This window comes from Hemicordylus capensis, chromosome 2 (genome assembly GCF_027244095.1).
Source record: "Hemicordylus capensis ecotype Gifberg chromosome 2, rHemCap1.1.pri, whole genome shotgun sequence".
In the NCBI taxonomy this organism is placed as follows: Eukaryota; Metazoa; Chordata; class Lepidosauria; order Squamata; family Cordylidae; genus Hemicordylus; species Hemicordylus capensis.
Genome location: NC_069658.1, coordinates 162,766,048 through 162,784,441, shown reverse-complemented (window position 1 = coordinate 162,784,441; position 18,394 = coordinate 162,766,048).

Sequence of the window (18,394 nt, the reverse complement as noted above, 5' to 3'; positions counted from 1 at the left end):
ATGGGGTGGCAGGGAGATGCGCTGCTGCCCCGATGAGCTTTCTAAGCAAACTACTCTGGCAGGAGGAAGTGGTGGGAGGGGTAAGTGTACCCTTCCCCACTCTTAAAGCGGCACCCTGCAGCCTTTGAACCTGTGAATCTAAGCATTTCATATTGATCTCTATGTATTGATCCTAGGGTATGTCGTTAATGGAGAACTGAGCTCTTGCTACACCATTTGGATGGTAGCTGAAGAGAGTCCCCTCCATCTTGTATTCCTGAACGTATGTCAGTGGGAAAGAACCTGCTTAGTATGCTTTGGTTCTCATACTAAGCAGACCTTGCAAGCTGCAACATAATATGTATTCTCTATGCCTTGCTTTGTTCTGGCCTGCTGGTCAGGAGAGGTGATGATGCTGGTATCTGAACTGCCTCCTAGAGGCTGCATAAGCACTCCTTTAACAATGGTAGTATTGTTGGAAGTTAAAGGACTTTGCGCTATCTCTTTGCCTCAGACAGTGGAGGACAGACTAGTAAGTCAGAGGGCTAGAGGGTCAGGATATTTGTCATCACTTCTCCACTTCTCTGATGCTATCCCTTTGATAGGGGAAGAAGACAGATGGAACAGCTTGGGTGGGGCACTGACTGACTGCTGTCTTTGCCTCTGCCCCACCTTTCCTCAGGTGTGTGTAACATCTCCTTGGGCTGCTGCGGAGGCTTTGGCTGCTGCTGCTGCTGCTATATAGGGCAGGCTAGCCCAAGGGCTCTCGTCCTTGTGGCTCTCTGCTGTGGGGCGAACTGCCTGAGGCCCAGAAGATCTCTCTCCTTCTGCCATGAAGATCCGTCTTCCTACAATTAAGAAGTCAGCAGGAGATTATGCAAGTCTGGTTTTGTTTTTTTAAATTAAGCCAAGAATCCGTGGTGGGTTAGTCTGGGGAGATGTGTCTGGGAGAGCAAAAACTGGGTCTGGAGTGGGGGCAGCAATATCATAGGTAGCAGGCAGAGGGAGGTATGGCGGTGGGAGTTGGGCAGGCCATTACAGGGGGAAACGGTCCAGGCAATTGAGGCCTGTTCCTTTCCCCAGCCCTTCTCCCAACCCTTTGACCCTAGGGAGCTCTGTGAACACTCCTTCGAGGATTAGGGTGCTGCTGCTGAATGCCAGGTCAGTTAACGCAAAAATATCTCTCATCCACGATTTGATTGTGGATGAGCGTGCTGACCTGGTATGTGTGACGGAGACCTGGTTGGATGCGCTGGGCGGGGTTGGTCTCTCTGAGCTTTGTCCTCCAGCTTTCCAGATCGTGCAGCGGCCCCGCCTCGAGGGTCGGGGAGGAGGCGTTGCAGTCATCTTTCGAGAGACCCTCCCCGTTTCCAGGTGCCCGGTCAGGCAATCTCAGAATTTCGAGTGTTTGTCCTTGAGGGTGGGCCGCCGAGATAGGCTGGGGATTCTGTTGGTGTACCGACCACCCTGCTGCACTTCAGTCTCCCTACCTGAGCTGGCGGGGGTGGTCTCGGAGGTGGCCTTGGGTTCCCCCAGGCTTATTGCTTTGGGGGATTTCAATGTCCACACCAAGGCCCCCCTAGTGGGTGCGGCTCAGGATTTCATGGCAACCGTGGGCCTGTCTCAATTGGTATCGGGCCCTACCCACGTGGCGGGACACACTCTGGATCTGGTTTTTGCCGACCGGGAAATAAATGATCTGGAGGTGGTGGAATTTGAGACCACTCCCTTGTCATGGACAGATCATCACCTGGTGGGGTTTAGTTTGACTGCTCCGTCTGCCCTCTGCAGGGGGGGTGGGCCAATTAAGATAGTCCAACCCCGGAGGCTTATGGATCCGCTTGGATTCCAGACGGCCCTTGGGGAGTTTCCAGTGTCCAGAGCTGGTGACCCTGTCGAGGCCTTGGTTGATCTCTGGAATGGAGAGATGGCCCGGGCTGTTGACACGGTTGCTCCTAAATGACCTCTCCGGCTTAGTGGAGCCCATTCTGCTCCTTGGTTTTCCTCAGAGCTTAAGGCGATGAAGCAACTTGGACGACAGCTGGAACGACGCTGGAGGAAGAGTCGTCACAAATCCGACCGAACACGGGCTAGAGCCCATTTTAGGGACTACTCCGTGGCGGTGGGGGCGGCGAAGAAATGCTCTTTCTCCGCCTCCATTGCATCTGCTCAGTGCAGACAAACAGAGCTGTTTCGTGTGGTGAAAACCTTGCTCCACACATCCCCCCAGACAATGGGGGAGGAGTCATCTACAGCTCTGTGTGATCGGTTTGCCTGTCGCTTTGCAGATAAAGTCACTTGCATCCGTGCTGACCTGGACTCCAGAGTTTTGGCAGTTCCGGCAGACGTGCCTTTGGTACCATCTTGTCCCGTTGTGTTGGATTCTTTTCAGTTGGTGTGGCCTGAGGATGTGGACAAGATCCTGGGCAGTGTGCGTGTGACTTCGTGCGCTCTTGACCCTTGCCCTTCATGGCTAATAAAAGCTGCCAGGGAGGGGACAGGCAGATGGTTGGAGGTGATCGTTAATGCTTCGTTAAGGGAGGGCAGGACGCCATCGTGCCTCAAGGAGGCGGTGGTAAGACCTCTATTTAAAAAGCCCTCCCTTGATCCCTCCAACCTGGATAACTATAGACCTGTGTCTAACCTTCCCTTTTTGGGCAAGGTGATGGAGTGTGTGGTGGCGTCCCAGCTGCAGAGGGTCTTGGGTGATACGGATTATCTGGACCCTTTGCAATCTGGCTTCCGCCCCGGGTATGGGACTGAGACTGCCTTGGTCGCTCTAGTGGATGACCTACGCCGGGAACTAGACAGGGGGAGTGCGTCCCTGTTGGTTCTGCTGGACCTCTCGGCGGCGTTCGATACCATCGACCATGGTATCCTTCTGGGCCGCCTCTCGAGTATGGGAATCGGAGGCATTGCGGTGCAGTGGTTCCAGTCCTTTCTTGAGGGGAGGGTCCAGAAGGTGCTGCTGGGGGACTACTGCTCGGCCCTCTGTTGTCTTGTTTTTATGCTTGTTTTATATGTTTTTAGCTTGATGTTTTTATTGCCTGATGTTTTTATTGCTTTTATTGTATGTTTTAATTTTTGTAAACCACCTTGGGGTTTTCTTTTAACGAAAGGTGGTATAGAAATGTAAAAATAAAAATAAATAAATAAATATGTATATTGCTACTCTTAGGGATTCAACTTCCTTCCTCTCTCTCCCACTTCCTACCTGCCCGTCTACCTTGCAACATGGCAAGCCTCTCTCCCTGCACCATATGTGCAGAGAAGATGCAGAATCCATCTGCATCTAGCTAGATAGATAGGAAAGTGAGGAGTTAGGATCTCTAATCTATCTAGAATGGAGTTCCTTAATAAATGCCTTTTATATTGATTTGAAACTATGAATTGGCTCCAAGTTATTTTACTCTCTGCAAACACGCATTCTTAACTAAATCTGCTGTGTTGTGCCTCTGTGCACTCTGCTATAATGAGAAAGGGATTCTCTCACCACAGAGAATTTCCAACAAGTATTGTAAGCCTGATGGCCTAATATGGAGTTGTACTGCCGGACTACTTGGCTGGCTTGTTGTGAATGATGATGTGTTCAGATGTATCAAGCTTTGGACAGACACCATCTTGGGTCCGTCTTGTCTTTGGGAGCTATCCCCTAGATGGCCACTTTGTTAACTCTGCAGCATTCAATAAAGCTTCTTGGAACTATAAAGTTTTCTCCTCTGTGGTACATACAAAATTGTCTATCATCTACCAAGTAGATAGTAACATGTTAGTTAACAGCTCCTAACTACCCCTCTACATGCATTCCAAATATTAAAGTACCCCCCACACAAACACACACAATTTGTGGAACAAATGCTGGGATGAGGAGATGTATGAACTTTCATCTCTGTTGTGGGGTGGACTTGGGTGAATTATTCTCCAAATCGTCTGTAATGTATGGTCGTTTGCTCATGCTGATCGTAGCAGGAAGGCAAAGGAAACCTAGGAGAACCTCTTCTGTGCTGGACTGGAGACACTGATGTTTTCGGGGAGGGAGGGGTGTTAGTAGGAACTGTATATACCATCAGAGACTACACTGCCACAGCTTCACTTACCTCAATCTGCTCGAGAAAGAAGCTGCTCCATTGACACAACGTATAATGCTATAAAATTCTGTCTATGCTGCTGGATATATCAAGTTCAGATGAAGAAACATGTCGTGCAATAATTCGTTTGAGAATGAGATGCAAAATCCAGCTGCCCTGTGAACAGGGGCATGGCAAATTGAAGAGGGCCCTGGCTAAAAAGTGAAGATGGGCCCCGGCCCCTGCCCCTACCCCCACCCCACCCCACCCCTTCTTCAGAGAGGCATGAGTGGGAAAGCAAAGGACAAGCTGTCACCAAGGCCAGTGGGTCCCTCTCCTCCTGGGCTTCAGGGACCTTTGTCCCCCATTGTTCAATTGTAGCCACGCCCCAGCTTGAGAATATTTTATTGAAAAAACAGGATAGAAATCATGCTTCTAGACAAAGACCTTTAGCTACACTAAATATGTCTGTGTTGGATGTCTGCCTGCCTTACACTTAAAACATCTCTTCATTTATGAATATCTTCCCACCAAAACACTAAACACACTTAAAAAAAAAAAGTTTGTAGAACTCCAGATTTAAAAAAAAATCTTTGTCAGGCTGAACTGCAAAACTAGGAAACACTTCATAAAATGGCAGCCTGTCAATCAAATGCAGAAAAGAAGCAAGAGGTTGCTGAAAGGAGAAATAAATGTAAGAGCAGCATTGAACCTAGGTAAAAAAACAAGATTCTTTTTGTTTTTTTTAAAGTAAGATTGGTCGGGGTGGGGAGAGAGATTAAATTACATTTCTTCATCTTATCTGACACACTCTAGTTCAGGCCTGCACAACTCAAATGACCTGGCGGGCCGAAACCAACCGTGACTTGTTTCATGGGGACCGAGGTCAATTCCGAGGGTGCTGATTATTAGAGTAACACTTAATATCAACCAATCAACTGAATTAAAGTGAAATGAATTAAAAATGAATTTAAAATTAATTTAATCAATATTTAACTTTTGATGTTCTGGCAGGCCAAGATTGATTTAAATTAATATGAAATAAGTTAAATTAAAATTCATTCTAATAATATAAAGATTATACAATCTGTACAAAATACATAATAAAATGCATTGTTCTTCCTTTCCACCTCTGCCAAATTATCACACAAAACATGGAACACTTTTAAGGTGGGGGGGAGAGAACCTCTTCTCATAATTTTGGAAAAGAATGGAGAAAGGGTAAGAAAGATGGAAAGGATGCAGCAGGAGGCTTGGCCGGAGAGAGAGAGAGACTGGAGCAGTCTAGGAGAGAGAGAGAGAGAGAGGGAGAGAGAGAATGGAGCAGTCTTGGTGTGTGTGTGAGAGAGAGAGAGAATGGAGCAGTCTTGGTGGGGGAGAGAGAGAAAGACTTAAGAGACTTAAGAGCAGACCCCAGCCAGAAAGGTAGCTGTTTGGATGAATGGCAGTGGATGGAGGTGTGGGTGTCTGCTCTGAGGGGCCTGTGGTGGTGGTGGTGTCGCTTTAAACAGGGTGGGCAAGAGAGCCCTCTGATTTCTCAGACAGACAGATAGAAGAACATGAAGGGTGAGGTTTGAAAGAACCATTACTACTACTACTACAACATATATTCCACATTTTGACACAAGTTTCCAAAACAGTTTATGTAATAATAATAAAGAAAGGTAATAATAAGAAGAAAGAAAGAGTAATAACAAAGAAAGAAAGATGGATTCCCAGTCCCCAAAGCGAGAGAACAATCTAAAAAGAAACATAAAATAGACACCAGCAACCATCACTGGAGGGTTACTGTGCAGGGGGTAGAAAGAGCCAAGTGCTCCCCTCCCCTGCTCAATGAAGAGAATCCCCACTTTGCCCTCCACTTGGGGTCCTCTTGCCCAGTTGGCAGGAGATGCCCCCAAGTCCTGAAGCAACCTCTAGGGGCAAGAGGACCAATGGCCATTGCTGAGGCTCGTGACACATCCTCTAGAGAGGCAAGAGGACAAGAGGACCAATGGCCATTGCTGAGGCTCGTGACACATCCTCTTTTATGACACTTCCGGGGCTCAGCTGCTCTTTGTGGGTGAGTTAGGCGAGGTGGAGAGGAGCTGGAGAGATAGAGAGGAAAGAGAGTGTTAGAGAGTCCGTTTCTGTTTGTCAAATTTATTTATTTATTTATCCATCCATCCATCTATTTATCCATCTATTTATTCATCCATCCATTTATTTATCAATTTATTTATTTATTCAGTGTTACAGTTAGTGTTAGTGTTATATTGTTGTTTGTTTGTTTGGGGTGGTTTTGGGAGGGGTCTGGGGGGGAGGGAGGGACAGTCAGCTTTTAGTAACAGGAGGGATAGTTAGTCAGGGGGGAAGAGTTAGACAGGGAGGGAAATGGGGGAGAAGATGAGGAAAGACCTCTTCGCAATGTAAGTTGGATTTCATCACAGCTTTGCCTGTCTCCCTTTGTTCCTGGGCCAGGTCTGACTAGAGTCCTCCGCCCACCCTATTAGGAAGGGCAACAGCTGTGAAGACGCCTATTGTGATGTGTTCCACAGATGTCCCAATTCTAGGGGAGAATTTGAATCCACCCCTCATTTAGCTGGATGAGAACAGAGCTCAGAGAGGAGGTCTGGAGATGAGTGTTTTTTAAAGTCTAAAACAGCAAGGGGTTGTTTCAAAGAAGTTACAAACTTAGATAGAAAGCCTGCACCCTGTACTAACTAGCTCATGGGGAGGGAGGGAGGGAGGGAGGGAGGGAGGGAGGGAGGGTACCAGGAGTGTCAGCCCATCAGATGAAACTCAGAGATGGACAGAGCAAGCGAACAAGGGGACAGTCCTACACTCTCTGCCTCTGTTCCTAATCTATGAGTGCTGAGAATTGATGGTTATGCAGTCACATTTCCAACATGGGTCCCATCAATCTATGGGTCCCATCATGTCTCATCAAGTGTGAAGACTGTAAGATAAAATTCAATGTGGGGAGAGCTCAAATCCAACTTTAAGATCCTTCTTATCGATTTCATTGAACTGATGGTACTGAAACCAGTTACTAACCAGATTTTGTACTTCAGTTAGGTTTTTTTGCTTACAGCCCTTTTCTTGGAAACAGAACAAATCCCTATAGGTACCCCATTCAGGTTGCATATTGATCTCTTTACATGCTAAAGCTTCAATTGGAGATAGCCATCATGGAGTTTTAAATTCCAACCATTTTTTATATTTTACCCACACTCTCATTAGACTCCTTCTCACATAGTGATTAAGAAAATCTTTATGCACTTTACTTTTATCATACCACAGATATGAATGCTACCCAAACCTTCTCTCAAATCCTTTGATTGAGAAAATCTCATTCATCTCATTCATATACCAGTCATTTGGAACACGGTCCTGAACACTGACGTGGATAACATGGAATAAATAGTTAGTAGCTCAACTTTCTCTTCTTTGGAGTAAAGACTTGGCAAACTTCTCCAAATACATGCTAGTGATGCTTTCTTTTATGCTCATGTTCCACTACATCTGTGCTGGCTTCCTGTTTTTAAAAAGAGAAAAAACTCATTTTCTCAAAGAAAATGTTTAATTTTTCCTTCTTTATTTCTCATACTGATAGCCTGCTCTTCCTCTAAGGACTTCAGTGCAGAATACAGGGTTATTCAACTTTATCCTCACAACAATGCTGCAAGAAAAATTAGACTGAGAGGAAAAGAAATTGACCAGGGTGCTTTCCAGAGTACACACTACAAAAGTGTCACTACTGTTTGTTAAGTGTGCTTCCGTACTGCCTGTCTTTCAACACTGCAAATCCTGTGCTGTCAGAATTGTGCCATTCACATTTCCCATGACTTCTTTAGGATTTTATCCTTCTGTTTTAGTCCTACAACGTTGCATGTGCATCACAAATAAATAGCTGTATTTTCCCATTGTAGGAGGGTTGCGCAAGCTATTTTCATTTTTAAAATGATCCTGAAGCCGAAGCATTTTACTGCTGAACAGAGTGTTATCTGGAAAGCTCCCAGGGCATTTTCCAGATTACCCGCTGAACAGCAGTAGTTGACTTCAGCTTGGCAAAATTGTTTTCAACTCGTAAATAGAGGTTGTTGCGCAAAACCAACACTAGGGGGAGGAGTCTTTTCTAGCTTGCACGAAACTTTTGCATCGGGAAAATACAGCTATTTATTTACAAGGTTGTAGCGCTGTATTGCAAAGAGAAAACCTGAAAGAAGGCTGTTGGTGATGCACCCTACTCACAGAGTTACGTTCCAGTACCCCAGTGGAAATGTAAGAAGACTCCAACACACAGGCAAGGATTTAAACTGAAGAATATATTGTAGAAAAAGCACTCACATGATATTGCAGCTCAGTAAGTCCATTTACACATAGATATAGATATACATCAGGCACATGGATACAGAATGTACATCGTTCAGCCGGGTGGACCACAGTGTAGCAGCATCTGCCACTGTGGACACTCTGCTCCTCTCTGGGCCTCCTTCTTATACTGGCCTTGGCCAATCACTGCAGATCATTACTCAGCATCTTGTAATTGGCCTCACATGTTGTTAGTCACTAATCACAGTAATTACAGTGACTTACTATTTTCACCTGAAAGCATATTACCACAACACCTTACAGAGATATATCCTGACACCCCTCCTATCTCTTTTAGGTGTTGTGCAGGCCCAGCTTTTCACATATTCCATTATGCTTCACTGCACATAGGGGTTTCGTCATAATGTCTGCTAGATTATTCTCAGACATAGAATATTCCAATTTCACGATTTCATTATCAACAGCATGCTTCACATTCTGAAACTTGATATCAATATGTTTACTTCTATTCTTTACTTTTTCCATTTCTGCAATCTGTATGCAGGTCTGGTTGTCTTCATACACAGTAATTGGATAATTCACATGTTCATCCAACTCATTTAACATCTTTTTGTACCATGTCAATTCTGTACACAGATCAGATAATGAAGCATATTCTGCTTCTGCTGTGGATGTCGCGATACTATTCTGCTTTCGCGTCTTCCATCCAATTAAGCTACCACCAAGCAATATGACATATCCTGTGATGGACTTTCTATCTTGTACATTGCCAGCCCAGTCACTGTCCACATAGGCTTCAATTTTTAGGCTTTCATCAGGTTCCAAGTGCAACCCCTTGCTCATTGTACCTTTTAGTTATCTTAAGACTCTTTTAACACCTACCCAATGTCTTTGCGTGGGTTTGGTGGAAAATCTGCTTAAGATATTTACAGCTGTCGATATGTCAGGCCTTGACCACTGGGCTAAGTACAATAATTTCCCAATTATAGATTGATATAGCTCCACATTTTCAAATGGTTCACTTGTACAACTGTCTTCATTTAAGAAACCAGTCACCATTGGTGTTTCTACTGTTTTACACTGCTCCAAGTTACATTCTGCTAACATCTGTGCAATCTTATTGTCTTGTATTAGTATGTACCCCTCGTCTGTATGCTCTACATGCATGCCAATATAGGTTTGAATCAAACCTAAACTTTTGAGGGTGAATACCTTGCCAAGTTCCACCTCAATTCTCTTTCTTTGTTTTTCCATCATGCACGAGCACTAACAAGTCATCAACATAGACCAATATTACTGTTCTATTGGTTCCTGATCCTCTAATATACATACAGGGGTCTGCAATGCTCTTTTTATAACCCAGATGTTTCAGTTCTTTATCTAGACAGCGATTCCAGTTATGAGCTGACTCCTTCAGCCCATATATGGCTCTCTTTAGTCTGTACACAGCGTTAGGCTCATTGCTTTCGTAGCCTGGTGCTTCTCTCATGTACAAAACCTCATCTAGCTCAGCGTTGAGGTATGCGGTTTCAATATCATAATGGTATACTTTAAAACCTCTCTGCTTAGCCGAGCTCAAACATATTCTCACTGATTCCCCTCTAATGGTAGGAGCATAAGTTTCATCATAGTGTATGAACATGCGCTGCGTAAAGCCCTGTGCTACTAGCCTCGCTCTGTAAATCACCTCTCCACTCTGTGTGATTTTCTTCCTGTATATCCACTTGCATCCTACAGCAACTTCACCTTTTGGTAATTTCGTAGGAACAAACACATGAAGTTTCTCCATTGCCTGCATTTCTTTTTTCATAGCTTTCTCCCATTCTTTTTTCTTACTTACAGGCAGCTTCAAAACTTCCCAGTATGTCATGGGCTCCACTAGCACATGTTCTATTTTGTTTATTTTAAATCTTTCTGGGGGTATTCCTTTTGTTTCCCTTTCAGACCTTCTAGGTTGTACATCCTCATCTGACGCTACCTCTTCCTCATCCTCTGATTCAGAGTGTGCCTCTGTTTTAGGGAGAGTATTATCGTGCACATGTTCCCAATTACTTTGTTCAGCAAACTTGGCCGAACTGGATATAACGATCCTATCTTTGTCTAGGAATCTATATCCTTTGGTAGCTGGATCGTATCCTACAAACCTCAGCTTCTTGGTTTTGTTCTGGTTCTTTCTCCTTAACTGCTTGGGAATATGCACATAAGCATAGCTCCCGAAAACACACAGATGTTTAACAGATGGTTTCTTACCAAATAACATGTAATAGGGGCTCTGCTGAATTGCAGAGCTCCACAGCCTATTCACAATATAGTTAGCTGTTAAAATTGCCTCCCCCCAGAGCACTCTTTCAAGGTTGGCATCCAGGAGCAGGGCATCCTTCATGACTTGTAGTAACCCGTTTCTCCTCTCAGCCACCCCATTCTCAGCAGGGGTGTATGGATTGGTTTTTCTGTGCGATACCCCAATATCTTTCAACCAAAATTGGAACTGATGAGAGAGAAACTCAGTTCCTCTATCTGTTTGTATCTCAGCAACAGAAAGCAACAAATTTTCTTTCCACATAGGTAAACCATTCTTTAGATCTGGCAAATACCTCTTTCTTGTCTTTTAATAGGTAACAGAACCCAAATCTGGAAAAGTCATCAACAATAACCATAGCATATTTGGCCCCTCCTTTAGTTTGACTCAGTGGTCCTATCAGATCAGCATGTACCAATTCAAATGGCCTTTTGGTTACTCTATTACTCCTTTTACTTACTGAAAATACCTTACTTTTGGCTTGCTTACAAATAGCGCAATCAAGGTATTTAGTACACTTCTTTGTATCACAGCCCTCTGCAAATTCAGGCATTTTACTTATTGTGGAAAAACATGCATGACCTAGCTTTCTATGCAAGAGATGAATACACCTGTCTTGAAAAGGTATATTATCATGCACAGCTGAGGCTGCTTCATTCTGTTCTAAATAATATAGGTTATTATGCATTTTTCCTTTTGCTATCACTTTGCCATTTTTGGTTATTAGGCATTCCTTATTGCTGAAACTCACTTTGTATCCAGCAATATCTAAACGAGGAACGCTGATTAGGTTCTGCCTAATGCTTGGTACACATAAAGCATTTACTTCATCACATAACTCTGGAATACATACTGTTCCTTCCCCCATAATGTCCGAACACTTGCCATTAGCCAGGCTCACGTGTTTGCTGGTAGCTGGCCTCAGTTCTGGACAAAGTTCAGGATCCACGTATATGTGTTGAGAACATCCACTGTCTATTATCCACTCTGAGCTACTCACATTGTCTCTCTCGCGTATCAGGTTCACGTGACGACCGCCTCTTTGTTGCTGAGTTCCTTTTCACGCTGCAAGCAATCTCTGCTTACAGTCTCTTTGTAAGTGTTTACAGGAACCACATTTAAAGCACCTCCTCACATTCTGGACGCTTTCAGCCTCCTCACGACCTGAAGCTTTCCAGCTGTCCATTCGACGCTCTGCTTTTTCTTCTTGTCTCTTTTCCTCCTCCAGCAACCGGGCAGATAGCAGATCTACAGTTAACTCTTTCTCATCCAAAGCCTCCAGGGACATAACAAGTGTGTCCCATGACTCGTTTAAGGAGGACAGAATCACAAATGCCTTGTGACACTCTGTTAAGTCCATCCCTCACTCAGATAGTTCAGAAAATGTTGCAAGCATATATTCCAGATGCTTTCCCAAGGATTCCGTGGCTCTTAATTGCTTGCGATATAGCTTCCTAGTCAACATGACCTTGGAACATGCAGTCTTATGCATAAACAGCTCTCTTAACACATTCCAACATTCCAAAGCTGTATTGAGGCCTCTCACATGAACCAGCAGGTTATCCTCCAAACATAACACTATGCTGGCCAACGCCTTCTCATCCAGCCTTTGTTCTTCAGCATCTGGTTCATCGGGGGGTTGATCACAGCTCCCCACAAACCTTCTTTCCGCAGGTACATTTGCATTTTCAGGCTCCAAGCCAAATAGTTCATCCCGTTTAACTTGCTTACTGGGATGTAATGTGTTTGTCCACACACCATAGTCCACACCTTACTCTTCACGTTACTAGGGGTACTCAATCCTTCTTCTCCTGCTTCATGTTTCATCACAGGGCGCAGCGGAAGCGTGCTGGGCCCATAACCTGTTGGTGATGTGCCCTACTCACAGAGTTACATTCCAGTACCCCAGTGGAAATGTAAGAAGACTCCAATACGCAGGCAAGGATTTAAACTGAAGAATATATTGTAGAAAAAGTGCTCACATGATATTGCAGCTCAGTAAGTCCATTTACACATAGATATAGATATACATCAGGCACATGGATACAGAATGTACATAGTTCAGCCGGGTGGACCACAGTGTAGCAGCATCTGCCACTGTGGACACTCTGCTCCTCTCTGGGCCTCCTTCTTATACTGGCCTTGGCCAATCACTGCAGATCATTACTCAGTATCTTGTAATTGGCCTCACATGTTGTTAGTCACTAATCACAGGAATTACAGTGACTTACTATTTTCACCTGAAAGCATATTACCACAACACCTTACAGAGATATATCCTGACAAAGGCATTGGAGATGTGGAAGGCACCTTGCTGACAGCGCAGGGACTGCAATGCAGAAACCCAGGCAGTGCGGAAGGACAATTAATGGACATGTAGTGACACTGTTGTAGTGTCCAGTCTGGAAAGCATCCGGGAGGCTTTTTAGACAGCAGGCCTTACCACGAGGCTTTACTGCAAGTTGGGGGCATAACGCATATGCCGATGCAAGAAGAGGATTTTTTAACCCTGGACATAAACCAGGCTAGGTTCCAATATGGAGGAAAACCCCTGAATGGTGTGTGAAGTGCCCTCTGAAAATTTTCAGGCACTTTGGGTTAATCGGGCCGATATGTGGCCGCACACTAACCCTCCCAAAGTGAAGATGCTCCCTGAAAAAGCTCTTGCTGAAGGTGACTCAGCAAGCAACTTGATAGAGCAGCAACTTAAACCAGGTCAATTTGATCCAGGTTAATCACTTTTTCCACTATACCTGACACCAACCCGATGGCATACATTACATTAATATATATTTTAGGGGCATAATTGGATTGTCTGTGGATTGTTGCTTCATGTTCTGAATCTAGCTAACTCAGTTTGTGCTGTTTGTAAATATATGGCAGTGCCAGGAGTATTTCCTGCATGCCCAATAGTAGAATGCAGTCGTTCAGAAATGTAGGCCCAGTAATGAAATGAAATGAAGATGCAGAGACAGTCACAAGCTTTGCAGGCTCCCACGCATAGCTGGCTCAAAATTCACCACTTTAAAATTGCTTCCCTTGTAAACACAAAACCATCTTATGTAGATTTAACGAAGTCTTTATTCAGAAACAACTCCATTTTCTCCTTCTCCTTTCCCTCCTTTTTGTTCCTGTCCCCCCCCCCCAACACTCCTGCAGGATCGCCACTTGGACAAACGTCTAATTAACAAAACATAACCATGACTAGATAGAATCCAAAAGATAGTGAGCGTTCTTATTCCACTAGATTCTAAACATCAAGTATTGGGCCATTAGGTTTAATTGGGAAGAAAACAAGAGGTACAGATTAGTTTTCTTTTGCTTGTGACAGCTAGGAGTTTAGGAGCTCAATGCTGGAAACAAAAAGCAACTCCAATTATTAAATAATGGGAAAAATAATAGCTAGGGTATTATTAACTTCTTGAAATTTACCTCTTATGTAGAAGGGTGGATAAGAAGGAACAACAATAATCTCAATGTGTTGAATAGATTTCTCTTAGACTTGAATAAAAACAGAAATATGATGAAATATAGATCGGAAGAAAGGATGACATATTAAGTGGGGTAGTCATATATTTCTGGTAGTAGAATATTGAGACCTATATTGTTTCAATTGTGTAATGTTTTCTATTCTTTTCTATTTCACAATAATGTAACACATGAAATTAATCAAGCTGACATACACAGCAAGGAATCACCAGTGCTGTTGGGAATTCCCTCTGGTAGGAGAAACCCTTATTCATGATAGCAGAGTGCACAGAGGCACAACACAGCGGAATTTGCTTAGGCATGCGTGTATGCTGAGAGTAAAATAACTTGGAGCCAGTTCATAGTTTCAAACCAATATCAGGAGTATTTATTAGAGAACTCCATTCTAGATAGGAAGAGATAGGATCTTGATCTATCTAGCGGGATGCAGATGGATTCTGCATCTCTGCACACATGGTGCAGGGAGAGAGGAGCTTGCATGTTGCAAGGGAGAAGGAAGGGAGAGAAGGGAGAGAGGAATTAACAAGGCAGGCAGGCAGGAAGTGTCCCTGAGAGTTGGCCGGATATGGCTGGAAGTCCCTGACGTGCCTGCACACGTGGGCGTGTGTGCATGCTGGTGCATGCAGGCACATCAGGGATGTCTGGCCAACGGGGGCAATGGGGTGGCAGGGAGATGCGCTGCTGCCCCGATGAGCTTTCTAAGCAAACTACTCCGGCAGGAGGAAGTGGTGGGAGGGGTGAGTGTACCCTTCCCCACTCTTAAGGCGGCACCCCTGCAGCCTTTGAACTGTTACCTGGGAATCTAAGCATTTCATATTGATCTCTCTGTATTGATCCTAGGGTATGTTGTTAATGGAGAACTGAGCTCTTGCTACACCATTTGGATGGTAGCTGAAGAGAGTCCCCTCCATCTTGTATTCCTGAACATATGTCAGTGGGAAAGAATCTGCGTAGTATGCTTTGGTTCTCATACTAAGCAGACCTTGTAACCTGCAACATAATATGTATTCTCTATGCCTTGCTTTGTTCTGGCCTGCTGGTCAGGAGAGGTGATGAGGCTGGTATCTGAACTGCCTCCTAGAGGCTGCATAAGCACTCCTTTAACAATGGTAGTATTGTAAGCCTGATGGCCTAATATGGAGTTGTACTGCCGGACTACCCGGCTGGCTTGTTGTGAATGATGATGTATTCAGATGTATCAAGCTTTGGACAGACACCATCTTGGGTCCGTCTTGTCTTTGGTAGCTATCCCCTAGATCAGTGTTTCTCAACCTTTTTGGAGTCAAGGACCGCTAAATTCTTTGTGTGGAGTTTCAAGTACCGCTACGTTCTTCGTGCAGTTTCTTGACCAACAGTTAGTAAAGTAACACTTAATATCAATCAATTAAATCAATAAAATTAAAGTGAAATTAATTAAAATGAATTTAATCAAAATTTAACTTTTGAAGTTCTGGCAGGCCAAGATTAATTTAAATTACAATAAAATAAATTCAATTAAAATGCTAATAAAATAAACACAATACAATCTGTACAAAATACATAATAAAATACATTGTTCTTCCTTTCCACCTCTGCCAAATCATCACACTTAACACAGAGCACTTGTAAGGGAAAAAATAAGAGAAGTTTTTATCTTAATTTTCGATAAGAAGATTATACTTTGATCCTTCACCACACAGGCTTTTATAAGAAAGAGAGAAGTGAGACTGGGAAAGAAAGTGGGAAAGAATAGGGCAGGCTTGGCTTGAGAAAGAGAATGGGGCAGGCTTAGAGAGCGAGAGAGAGACAGACAGAGAGACAGAGGGATAGAAAAAGGGGATGGGGCACACTTGAAGGGGGAGAGAAAGAGAAACAAAGAGAAAAAAACTAGAAAAGAAAGAGTTTGAAAGAGGATAGGTAGGTTTGACTTGAGGGAGAGAGAGAAAGTTTGAAACAAAACTGATGGAAGAACCACCCCACCGCGCCGTACCTCGCTCTGCTTGCCACTTGCCTTCCCCTGCTGTGAACCTCCATGTCTTTTTAAAAATTCCAGTGCCGGCCAGTGTGCAACTGAGGGGATGGCTGGGGATGGCTGCCGGGTGGGGGCAGCCAGGGAGAAATAAAAATTTGATCACACAACCCTTTATGTGAACTTTGGTTGAAGAGCTGTATACAAATATTCATGGTACTTATGATGGCGGGCACTTCTATGATTGCAAGGTTGGATTGATCCAACCTTGTAATCCTGAAAGCACTCACCATCATGCTTAGAGCTCTTCCCATTTCAGACATGCAATCACAGGAGCACTGGCCATCACGAGTAGGGCTCATCAGACATGCTCTGCTGTACGGACAAGAGGTGGGGTGCATAGGTGATTGATACAGTAGGGGTAGGACTTCCTCCCCCTTTCGGCTGCTAGAAACAGCTACAGTGGTGCAATTATAGTATCTGAATTGGGTGAATGACAGTGTCAAATGTGCAATACACACTAGCAACTAGCAACTCTTGAACCAGAGTTACTTAATCCAATTTAATAATGTGAATATTGGTTTAGTGAGCAAAATATTGTTGGCAGAAAGGAAGCAATTCTAAAAATGCTTAGGGCCATAAGGGTTGTATCCATCTCATTAGCACAAGTCTACAACTGATTCAAACATATCATATTATTATTTCAGCAGTGAAAAAAAAATCTTTTTAAATAGTGGGAAAATTTGAAAAGCAAAATTCCACAACATATAGTAATTTTGTACAGCAAGCTTTGGTTTTGCAGAATTTCTTCTTCTTCTTCCAGCAATGGGGTGGAGAACAGAGCTAAATAGTACACAGCTGCCAAACATATCTGACCAGTGGAAATTTAAAGCAGCAATTTCTAGGATTTCACCAGATTTTGCCTACCCAACTTAGCAGCCGCTGTCCCCGTGATTCTTCTCAAGGGAAATCTTGCCAATCAAACCCAGTTTTAGGCCAGTTCCTAAACGGCTGCGCCCGCCCCTTTCTCTTCATGGATGCAACAGAGAAAAGAAGATCTATGGGCAGCAGACCCTCTGGTTGTGACTTAGCTAAAAGATCTCCAGGGAAAGGAGGAAAAAGCAAGGAGAGCTCCCTGCCTTCTCATTGCTAGCCTCCCCACCTTCCCTGCTTGCTTTCTGAGCAAATAAAGGCTCAGGAGGGGGGTGCACAAGGAGAGGGAGAAAAGGACCCCCTGTTCGAGCGGCAGCATCTGGGAGTCGGTCTTTCTGCCCGTCCTAGGACCTGACTGGAGAGAAAGCCGAACCCTAAAAAAGGGGTGGGAAAGGGAACAAAATCCTCCTCTTACCTTGCCTACCCCAACGCTCATCGGTTCTTTCGCCAGCTGCACGCTAGTGGAGCTGGACCCCCAGGTCCCCCCGCAACACCATCTCATCGTGCCAGCCTCGTCACTACTGCTGCTGCGTCCAGACTTCCCGCTCCACCTTCCCTTTCTCAGCTCCCGCCCAACTGCTGACCTGAGCCAAGTAAGCCTCACAGAATACACGGGCGCTTTGCAATTGGGAAAGTGACGCCGGGCTGCAGGGCAGGCCACGGTGTCACTCCCGCTGCGAGGCATGCCTGCGCAGTGAACTGTATTAACTGCCAGACTCGAAATTGGGAAGCGACGCCGGGCTGGAGGGAAGGCCACGGCGTCGCTCTGGTATCCACCGCCCGCCGCCAGGGGAGCCGGGTAGAAGGACCACTGGACAGCTCACACACACCCATGGCCATCTGCTCGGCCGCGAAGCGGCTGGAATTGGAATAGCTTTTTTAAAAAACATGGAGCTTTGCAGTGGAGGGTGGGGGGAATTCCTCAAGTCGCGGACCAGCACTCAACTCGTCGTGGACTGGAACCGGTCCGCGGATCAGCCATTGAGAAACTGTGCCCTAGATGGCCACTTTGTTAACTCTGCAGCATTCAATAAAGCTTCTTGGAACTATAAAGTTTTCTCCTCCTTGGTACGTACAAAATTGTCTATCATCTACCAAGTAGATAGTAACCTGTTAGTTAACACCGCCACAGTTCCTAACTACCCCTCTACATGCATTCCAAATATTAAAGTACCCCCCCACACACACACACACACAAAATTTGTGGAACAAATGCTGGGATGAGGAGATGTATGAACTTTCATCTCTGTTGTGGGGTGGACTCGGGTGAATTATTCTCCAAATCGTCTGTAATGTATGGTCGTTTGCTCATGCTGATCGTAGCAGGAATTGCTAGGCAAAGGAAACCTAGGAGAACCTCTTCTG